General features: G+C 41.3%; 5 non-coding genes across 5 annotated transcripts; 3 read left to right on the top strand and 2 right to left on the bottom strand.

Annotated features, from left to right (window-relative positions):
• Window positions 1–5,364: 5,364 nt before the first annotated feature.
• trnam-cau (transfer RNA methionine (anticodon CAU)) lies at window positions 5,365–5,438 on the top strand. The gene has a single exon. It is a non-coding gene; the product is annotated as a tRNA-Met (tRNA).
• Window positions 5,439–6,104: 666 nt separating this feature from the next.
• Window positions 6,105–6,187, bottom strand: trnal-cag (transfer RNA leucine (anticodon CAG)). Its single transcript has one exon. It is a non-coding gene; the product is annotated as a tRNA-Leu (tRNA).
• Window positions 6,188–6,282: 95 nt separating this feature from the next.
• On the top strand, window positions 6,283–6,356 carry trnam-cau (transfer RNA methionine (anticodon CAU)). The gene has a single exon. It is a non-coding gene; the product is annotated as a tRNA-Met (tRNA).
• Window positions 6,357–7,022: 666 nt separating this feature from the next.
• On the bottom strand, window positions 7,023–7,105 carry trnal-cag (transfer RNA leucine (anticodon CAG)). The gene has a single exon. It is a non-coding gene; the product is annotated as a tRNA-Leu (tRNA).
• Window positions 7,106–7,200: 95 nt separating this feature from the next.
• trnam-cau (transfer RNA methionine (anticodon CAU)) lies at window positions 7,201–7,274 on the top strand. The gene has a single exon. It is a non-coding gene; the product is annotated as a tRNA-Met (tRNA).
• The last annotated feature ends 2,057 nt before the right edge of the window (window positions 7,275–9,331 follow it).

Here is a 9,331-nt window from a genome sequence, read left to right as displayed (position 1 = left end):
TGTAAAATATATGAATGTGTGGATTTTGCTTTTCCTAAGGTATGCCTGTGATATGAGAGTCATTCGGCTCCTGCGTGAGCGTGGCCTAGGCAATAGTCCCGTGTCATCAAACAGCTGCGTGAGAACCACAGTGAGGAGTGGCTCCAGCGTATGGCCCGGTACACCACCCAATGTGTGGACTTCCTCAAACGACCCGGGGTGTTGCAAATACAATTCCAGGAACCCCCAGAGCCTACAGTGGTCCCAAGCTGCAAGTGGCTGCTCACCGTGTACAGCCAAGACATCCTGACAAGGCTGGATGAAATCCATGCAAGGATAACATCTACGTATGGTTCAGTCTTGAAGATGGATTCCACTAAAAAGGTTAGCAGGGGATTTTTGTTAATTTATGATGTTTACTGTTATATCATTATCAGAGCATGAGTATCATATTCTACATGGTGTGATGTTTCATTGCATTGCATGCTTCCTGTCATCTACTGCAGATCACTAAGAAGCTGGCTGGGACGGCAAGGGGAACGGGACTCTGGCTTACCTCTGTTGGCAATGAGTTTGGTCAGGTGCTCATGAGTGTGCTGACAGCACAGGAAGGAGCAGGACTGGACATGATGGTCGATGGTCTGGTGAAAAGGTACAAGCAGGCTAGTGTGGATCCACCTGCTGTTTTGTACGTGGACTGTGGCTGCTGCACTGATGTGGGTGATACCAAGCTGAAAACCAGATTCAGAGGGTGGCCTGATCTCATGATTCGCTTGGACATCTGGCATTTTATGCGCAGGATTGCCATGGGGTGTACAACTGATGCCCATCAGCTGTATCCCATCTTCATGTCACGGCTGTCAGCATGCATTTTTGAGTGGGATGCGGCTGATGTTCCTATGCTTCGCAAAGAGCAAAGAGAGAGCTGTTGATATCCCAGGGTTGGCCTGCGCTGACAGATGAAGATGTCAACAAGCATCTTACCAGGCATGAGCTGGCACTCCATTGCCGGAGGAGGACCTGTGGAGAGGAGACTACCATCCTTCTCCTTGAGCGGCTGCTTACAGAGCTCCTGAGCAGCAAGGGCAAAGACTCCCTGGGTGTTCCTCTCCTGGACCGAGAAAGGATGGAGCACATCTGGAATGTCCAGAAGAAGCATGTGAAATGCATTCAAGACCCCCCTGGTGTTGTGCTCTATACAGAGACAGGGAGCCTAAACAAGGGAGGTGTGCTTCTAAAGACCTACAGATGTGCCAGAGGCTCCACTTCTCTCAAGTCCTTTCATTTACACCTGAACCGTTTCATCCCAGGTATTGTCTTTGTCACACACACTGTGCATGTGTAAAGAAAGAGCATTAAGTGTTTTTGTGTGTTCCTTTAACACCTCCTGAACACTGTTGTGTCTATTTACAGGGACCAGTGCAAACAGTCTGAACTTTCAGATTTATCTGCTGGAGGGTCTACACCGGTGGAACCAGGACCGGGAGGCTGCTTCCCTGTCATCGGAGCCATCAGCTTTGCGCAGCTACACAGGAGAACTTGTTCACTGTGTAAACGGCAATTATGAAAAGCTGTTTGGCAGGAAAGTGGTCCCCACATTTTGTCCCCCTGCATGTTACACCGGTGAGAATTATTTTATATATTTTTTATTTGATCAACTTGCAATTACTGTGTAACCTCCGTCTATATGTCAGATTTAACCCTATAGAGTCGATTGTATCATAATTGATATGCAAGTTTCTAAAGGACTCTAAATGATCAACATGATCAAAACTTTTTAGGAAACATGCCCTCTGTCGTCTGATTGATTATAGTCTTTTAGTATAATTGTAAAAGTGTCCACCTTCAGCTCGTGCCTCACGTTTCTTTTCATTGTGAAACATTTACTGATTTTATAAAGTAATTGTAAGAATAACTTTTATATTGTTACTAATATTTAATGACTAGTTACTAGACTGAAGTTTGTTTATTGTTTTTATTTCAGGTGAGCTCATTGGAGTGCAGTATCTGTTCCAGCAGACTGGTCAGGCACTGCAGGACATGAATCCTGACTCTGAGCAGACAGCAGAGCTCATTGAGGACCTCAGTGTGGAGGAGCGAGATGAAGATGAGGGCTTCTGTGACATCAGCGAGGATCACACAATAGCAGATCCGGAGGCTGTTCTGTCACCACCCTCTTCCACACTGACACTGGGTTCTTCTACCCTGGTCACCAGCAGTGCCACACCTGTACTGGGCTCCACATCCCCTTCACTGATCCCTGACCCCAAACTTGTCCTCACACAGTCTCCTTCATCACCTGGACCCTCAGGGACTGCTGTCACACCTGTTCCCTCTGAAACATCTGTTTCAACACTCCCCTCAGAGCCAGAGGATGCTGGTCAGGATGTTGATGAAGAAGAGACGGTAAATACTACTCCTTTGTATGTCTTTCAAATTAACTAGAATAATTATGATGAATTAACATCCAGTGCTTTAAATCCAGACTTTCCACATATTTTACATTTAAAAGTACAGCCTAAATTCATTTGTAAGCTGCAAATACACATCAAGTCAAGTCATCTTTATTTATTTGGTGCTTTGTAAAATGTCAAGAATGGCGCTCTCTGCTTTGTACTATTCAGTGCTTTACGGTGATAAACAGGAAAATAACATAATCAGTTATGGAATTATGCATTAGACAGATGTGATGTAATAATTGTATTGCATGTTTGTGTTTTTTAATAGGCTGTTGACTACCAAAATATCCCGGGTTATCAACATGTGGACCAGCTGGCAGAATATCTGGTGGATCTCCGGGACCACACAGCCCTCGGCCTGACCAACCAGGAAGCCAACACCATAATTGCTCTTTGGCAGAACCTGGATGACCGGGACAAGGAACGGGTGGTGTATGACAGTCGATGCCGAAAGAGACTGCTGAGTGGACGCTTCAAGGTCCCGAAGAAGCCCACTCACCCTGGTGTAGAGAGCACCACCAGATGTGTGCTGGGTGCAAGCAGCGCACCTGCTCAGTGGCCTGACTGTTGCCGTCTGGTGGAGACCATCTTCATCAGACTTTGCACTGTCCACCCAAGCCCCAAAAGAAAAGGCAAGGGAGCCCTGTCAAGATGGTCTCTGATCCTGCAAGACTATCGCAGGATAAGGCAGCTTGTACTGGGCAACAGCTTGGTGATGGGAGGAACATCCATGCAGCTGGTGGAGGTTAACCAGAACACCCTGATTCAGTGGTATAACAAAAGACAGAAAAAGCAGGAGCTGTCTGTGCTGCTTCAGGGCATTCAGTTGCCTCAGCCCCTCCCTGAAGCTCATGAGCCTCTCCAGGTAGCCAAACGTCTACGGACTGAGCCAGAACAACCAGGGGAGCAGCACCAGTACAAGCTACCAGAGAGTACAGCTGGTCAGGCAAAGCAGAGGCAGACTTCTGTTGGGCGACCCCCTCTCAGACCCAAGGCACCAGCGCAGAGTCAGACGTTGCTGACACCATCTGCATCTGGAGCATCACTGCAGATGGTACCAAATATACTTATACCATCAGCACCAGGTTTCCAGGGTGTGCCCATGTTCCAGGCTGTGCCAATGTTCCAGGGTGTGCCAATGTTCCAGGGAGTGCAAATGATCCAGGGCATCCCAATGGCCCAGGGGATGCAAATGGTACAGCCACTGTTACAGCCAACAGCTGTACAGGGCACCCGCTTACCCGCTTCACCAGCTGCCAATCCAGACGCCATGCCCAAGAGACCCTACAGGAGAACCGTAGAGGCCAACACTTGCAAAAAATGTGGGCAATTTAAAACAAGTGCAACAGGACATAGCCAGTACAGGGGCAGGGTGTACTGCCCACAGACTGAGACTGTTTCAAAAGAAGTGTGGTTAGAGGAAATGCGGAGAACCATTTCCAAATAATGTATATATTTTCATGTATATAGCATCATGTATATAGTGTAAACAGTTGTTTAAATAGTTAATACTTGTGTTGAATATTATTTAATTGTTTTTTTTAACGTTATTTAACATTTTAACTTTTTATTTCTTGTTTTTGAAAACCTATTTAACTCTTCATTTTATTTATTTATTTTTAAAACATGTTACCAGTATTTAACATTTTAATATTCATTACTGTTCTGTTGGCATGATTGGCAAATAAAAACAAATTGGCAAGTGATTTCTTTTTGACTTTGACTTTCATATAACACTAGTTCATCAGAACACTGCAACAATATAACATTTGTATATAAAAAATATAATTTATACATTTTGTTATTCTTGTGATTGACATTTTCAGCATATTAGTTACTATTTAATGGGTTGCATCTTTGTTCATTACAAATAACAGATTTGCAAGTGTCTTGTTTGAATGTAACCTAAAAAAATACTTAATCAGATCAATAATAATACAACAACTACTAAATAATAACACTGTTCCATTGGCAATTATATATTTTTATGAAAGAATATCAAAGAAACACAACAAACAAATTACATATGTATATTTTATTAACACTGGAACAGTATGCATTCAAAAAGAATTTGCTTATTTACTTTTACTTTCATATAACACAATATTTCATCAGTACACTGCACCAATATAACATTTGTATTTAAAAAGATAATTTGTCCATTTTGTTATTCTTGTGACAGACATTCTTCATATTAGTTACTATTTAATGGGTTGCATCTTTGTTCGTTGCATAATAATGCAAATAACATTTTTTTTTAATGAAAGAATATCAAAAAACAACAAACAAATTACATATGTATATTTTATAAACACTGGAACAGTATGCATTAAAAAATTTAGCTTATTTACTTTTACTTTATTATAACAATATTTTATCAGTACACTGCAACAATATAACATTTGTATATAAAAATATAATTTGTACATTTTGTTATTCTTGTGAAACATTTTACAGCATATAAGTTACTAATTAATGATTTGCATCTTTGTTCATTGCATAATAATGCAAATAACATTATTTTTCATGATAGAATATCAAAAAACACAACAAACAAATTAAATATGTATATTTTATTAAAACGGGAACAAACTTGGTGCACACCTGAAATAGAAAACAGTGTGATATAAATGCGTGATTTTCACACACGAAGAAACCGGAAAATGTATCATAAGATCTATGCTAATGAAGGCATATCTTTGAACATCAAATTTCAGCCTTTCTTTTCTTCGTTTTTTCTTTCTCTTCTTCCCCCTCTCTTTTTCTTCCTTCCCCCTTTTCTTCCCTTCTTCCCCACCTTTGTTGGACTATTGTTCCCCAGCTTGAACGCAGCGCCTTAGACCGCTCGGCCATCCTGACATGACGGCCAGTGGTGAGCAGCATTTTTGAATCTAGGCCTTCACCGCTTACCCGAGTCAGAGAACATGCCTCGTTGGCGCAGTTAGGCAGCGCGTCAGTCTCATAATCTGAAGGTCGTGAGTTCGAGCCTCACACGGGGCAGAATGGTGCTTTTTGATACACGGGACCGTGTAAATAAAGGAGCTGCTTTCTGTATTCCCTTTTATGCCTTTGTCCATTTCTTCATATGCACTGTAATTGAAATCCAGTGTTTTTTTAAGACTAATGTTGAACAAATGCAGTAATAGTATTACTCTCATATTCATGTCATATGTGTCAGTGTTGTTACAATGTTTTGTTAAGGCTTATATCATTCTTTCATTCTAATGGCATGTCTTGTTAATGCTAATGTAATTTTTTACATGACATTCCTTGAATCTTGTGTCATGACACTCCACCCCATGCCCCCAAACCCATGACATTTCATTCCAAGAAATTTCCAAGAGTCCTTGCCATGAAATTCTACTGCATCTTCTTCCGGTAAACATCACAACATGTTATTTCGTGAAATTCAGTTGAATCCGATTCAATCAACATGTCCATTTTTTCTGAAATGTCATGACTTGAAATTCCAAGTGCCATAGAATCCCATACATTGCACTAAAGTGTTACTTTAAAGGTCATGTACTGCAGGTCAGTGTTACTTTAATGTTTGGTTTATTCTAGCATGAACTGATTTGCAGTGCTTTGTCAACATTACTGCATTTCTTGATAAACTTGCCAGAGGGTTAAAGACTCTAGCTTGGGCCCGCAGCCAAAGGTTAGGTTTGTCAGAAGTGGGATTCGAACCCACGCCTCCAGGGGAGACTGCGACCTGAACGCAGCGCCTTAGACCCCTCGGCCATCCTGACATGACGGCCACTGGTGAGCAGCATTTTTGCACCTACACGGAATGGCAGATGATCTAGAATCTAGAGCTTCACCGCTTACCCGAGTCAGAGCACATGCCTCGTTGGCGCAGTTAGGCAGCGCGTCAGTCTCATAATCTGAAGGTCGTGAGTTCGAGCCTCACACGGGGCAGAATGGTGCTTTTTGATACACGGGACCGTGTAAATAAAGGAGCTGCTTTCCGTATTCCCTTTTATGCCTTTGTCCATTTCTTCATATGCACTGTAATTGAAATCCAGTGTTTTTTTAAGACTAATGTTGAACAAATGCAGTAATAGTATTACTCTCATATTCATGTCATATGTGTCAGTGTTGTTACAATGTTTTGTTAAGGCTTATATCATTCTTTCATTCTAATGGCATGTCTTGTTAATGCTAATGTAATTTTTTACATGACATTCCTTGAATCTTGTGTCATGACACTCCACCCCATGCCCCCAAACCCATGACATTTCATTCCAAGAAATTTCCAAGAATCCTTGCCATGAAATTCTACTGCATCTTCTTCCGGTAAACATCACAACATGTTATTTCGTGAAATTCAGTTGAATCCGATTCAATCAACATGTCCATTTTTTCTGAAATGTCATGACTTGAAATTCCAAGTGCCATAGAATCCCATACATTGCACTAAAGTGTTACTTTAAAGGTCATGTACTGCAGGTCAGTGTTACTTTAATGTTTGGTTTATTCTAGCATGAACTGATTTGCAGTGCTTTGTCAACATTACTGCATTTCTTGATAAACTTGCCAGAGGGTTAAAGACTCTAGCTTGGGCCCGCAGCCAAAGGTTAGGTTTGTCAGAAGTGGGATTCGAACCCACGCCTCCAGGGGAGACTGCGACCTGAACGCAGCGCCTTAGACCGCTCGGCCATCCTGACATGACGGCCACTGGTGAGCAGCATTTTTGCACCTACACGGAATGGCAGATGATCTAGAATCTAGGGCTTCACCGCTTACCCGAGTCAGAGCACATGCCTCGTTGGCGCAGTTAGGCAGTGCGTCAGTCTCATAATCTGAAGGTCGTGAGTTCGAGCCTCACACGGGGCAGAAAGGTGCTTTTTGATACACGGGACCGTGTAAATAAAGGAGCTGCTTTCTGTATTCCCTTTTATGCCTTTGTCCATTTCTTCATATGCACTGTAATTGAAATCCAGTGTTTTTTTAAGACTAATGTTGAACAAATGCAGTAATAGTATTACTCTCATATTCATGTCATATGTGTCAGTGTTGTTACAATGTTTTGTTAAGGCTTATATCATTCTTTCATTCTAATGGCATGTCTTGTTAATGCTAATGTAATTTTTTACATGACATTCCTTGAATCTTGTGTCATGACACTCCACCCCATGCCCCCAAACCCATGACATTTCATTCCAAGAAATTTCCAAGAATCCTTGCCATGAAATTCTACTGCATCTTCTTCCGGTAAACATCACAACATGTTATTTCGTGAAATTCAGTTGAATCCGATTCAATCAACATGTCCATTTTTTCTGAAATGTCATGACTTGAAATTCCAAGTGCCATAGAATCCCATACATTGCACTAAAGTGTTACTTTAAAGGTCATGTACTGCAGGTCAGTGTTACTTTAATGTTTGGTTTATTCTAGCATGAACTGATTTGCAGTGCTTTGTCAACATTACTGCATTTCTTGATAAACTTGCCAGAGGGTTAAAGACTCTAGCTTGGGCCCGCAGCCAAAGGTTAGGTTTGTCAGAAGTGGGATTCGAACCCACGCCTCCAGGGGAGACTGTGACCTGAACGCCAGCTGCCGAAGGATAGTCCGTCAAAATGGGGATAATGTTGAACAATGTTGAACGCCACAGCCAATCACGTCGACGCGCTATAACATTTGCAGCCAATTAGAGAGCGCCATTCTCGACATTATAACATTTGCAGCCAATCAGAGAGCGCCATTCTTGACTTTTTCCTTATCATTTTCGACATTTGACCAATCAGAGTACAAGGAAATGTCGATGGCACGTTTACGCTTAGCACCGCTAGGAGGAGGAGTCAGGAAGCTAGCCGAGTTTCAATCAAGTTGCCGAACTGAGCCGAAGGTGTACGTAGTAATGACATATCCTGAGGGGCGTGTCAGAGGTCAAAAAGTTCAGACGTCGAGCATCACTGTCACGGAGGTCAGGCATCATCATTTTAACGGAGGACTGCGAAACTTATTTTTCGGTAACTTTAACTGTATTTTCGGACAATGTAATTTTATATTTGTATATAATTGTATATATTATAATTGTAAATATCGTGTGTGCTTTTTTTAAAGAAATAATTTGTATTATAGTAGTTTTGTTCAAAACGATATAACCTAACCGTTAGCCCCCCAACAAAAAAATGTCTGGCAAAAAATCCCATAAAGCCATGTCAGATACTGACTGGATTGCAAGGCTAAAAAAGTTTGCCAGCACAGGAGTTTGGCCATCAAATGAGGGTAACAGGCCAGCTCCTCGACAGAAAAAGTGGCATGACGTGTACCAAAGGGTGAGTGTGCTTTTGTCACCTTTGCATGATGTAATAATTGTAATCCTAATCATTTAATTCAATGTCATCATTATTTATAGATATGTATGTAGATAATGTTGCAGGTATTTGAGATTTATGTTTATTTATGTAAAAAAAAAAACCTTTTTTTTTGCACTGGGAGATTCAGAGATTTGAGGCAGTGGGGGTGGGGATGTTGAGTGAATGGATGTTTTTTTGAAGGTGTGAAATGTTCCTCTCTTGTTCTTTTAAAGGAGGATACAAACTTTACTCACTCTTTATCTCTAATTTTACAGTTTGTATCTCCCCTTCAAAGAACATGAATAAAAATAAATGACAGACTACAATAAATTAATGTGGCATTCATACTGATAAGTTAGAAATGCATGTATTCTATGTTATATGTGTGATAATGTTTACAGATTGAAAGATGTCCGATGCAGTCTCGCGGCCAGACAACCTTGCTCGGAGCGGTCCCAAAGTGCATATGTGGTTTTCACACTCAAAAGGTAACAATGTAAAGATGTAACTTGTATTTTTTTTATATATGTATAATTTACTGAACAAATTCTTCTCGTTCAACAATTATTGTAGCCTATGTATTTTTGT

This window comes from Siphateles boraxobius, unplaced genomic scaffold (assembly GCF_051911475.1).
Source record: "Siphateles boraxobius isolate OS27281-9 unplaced genomic scaffold, OSU_SipBor_1 6, whole genome shotgun sequence".
Lineage (NCBI taxonomy): Eukaryota > Metazoa > Chordata > Actinopteri > Cypriniformes > Leuciscidae > Siphateles > Siphateles boraxobius.
Note: the sequence above shows the minus strand (reverse complement) of the source record. Positions and strands in the feature narration are given on the sequence as shown.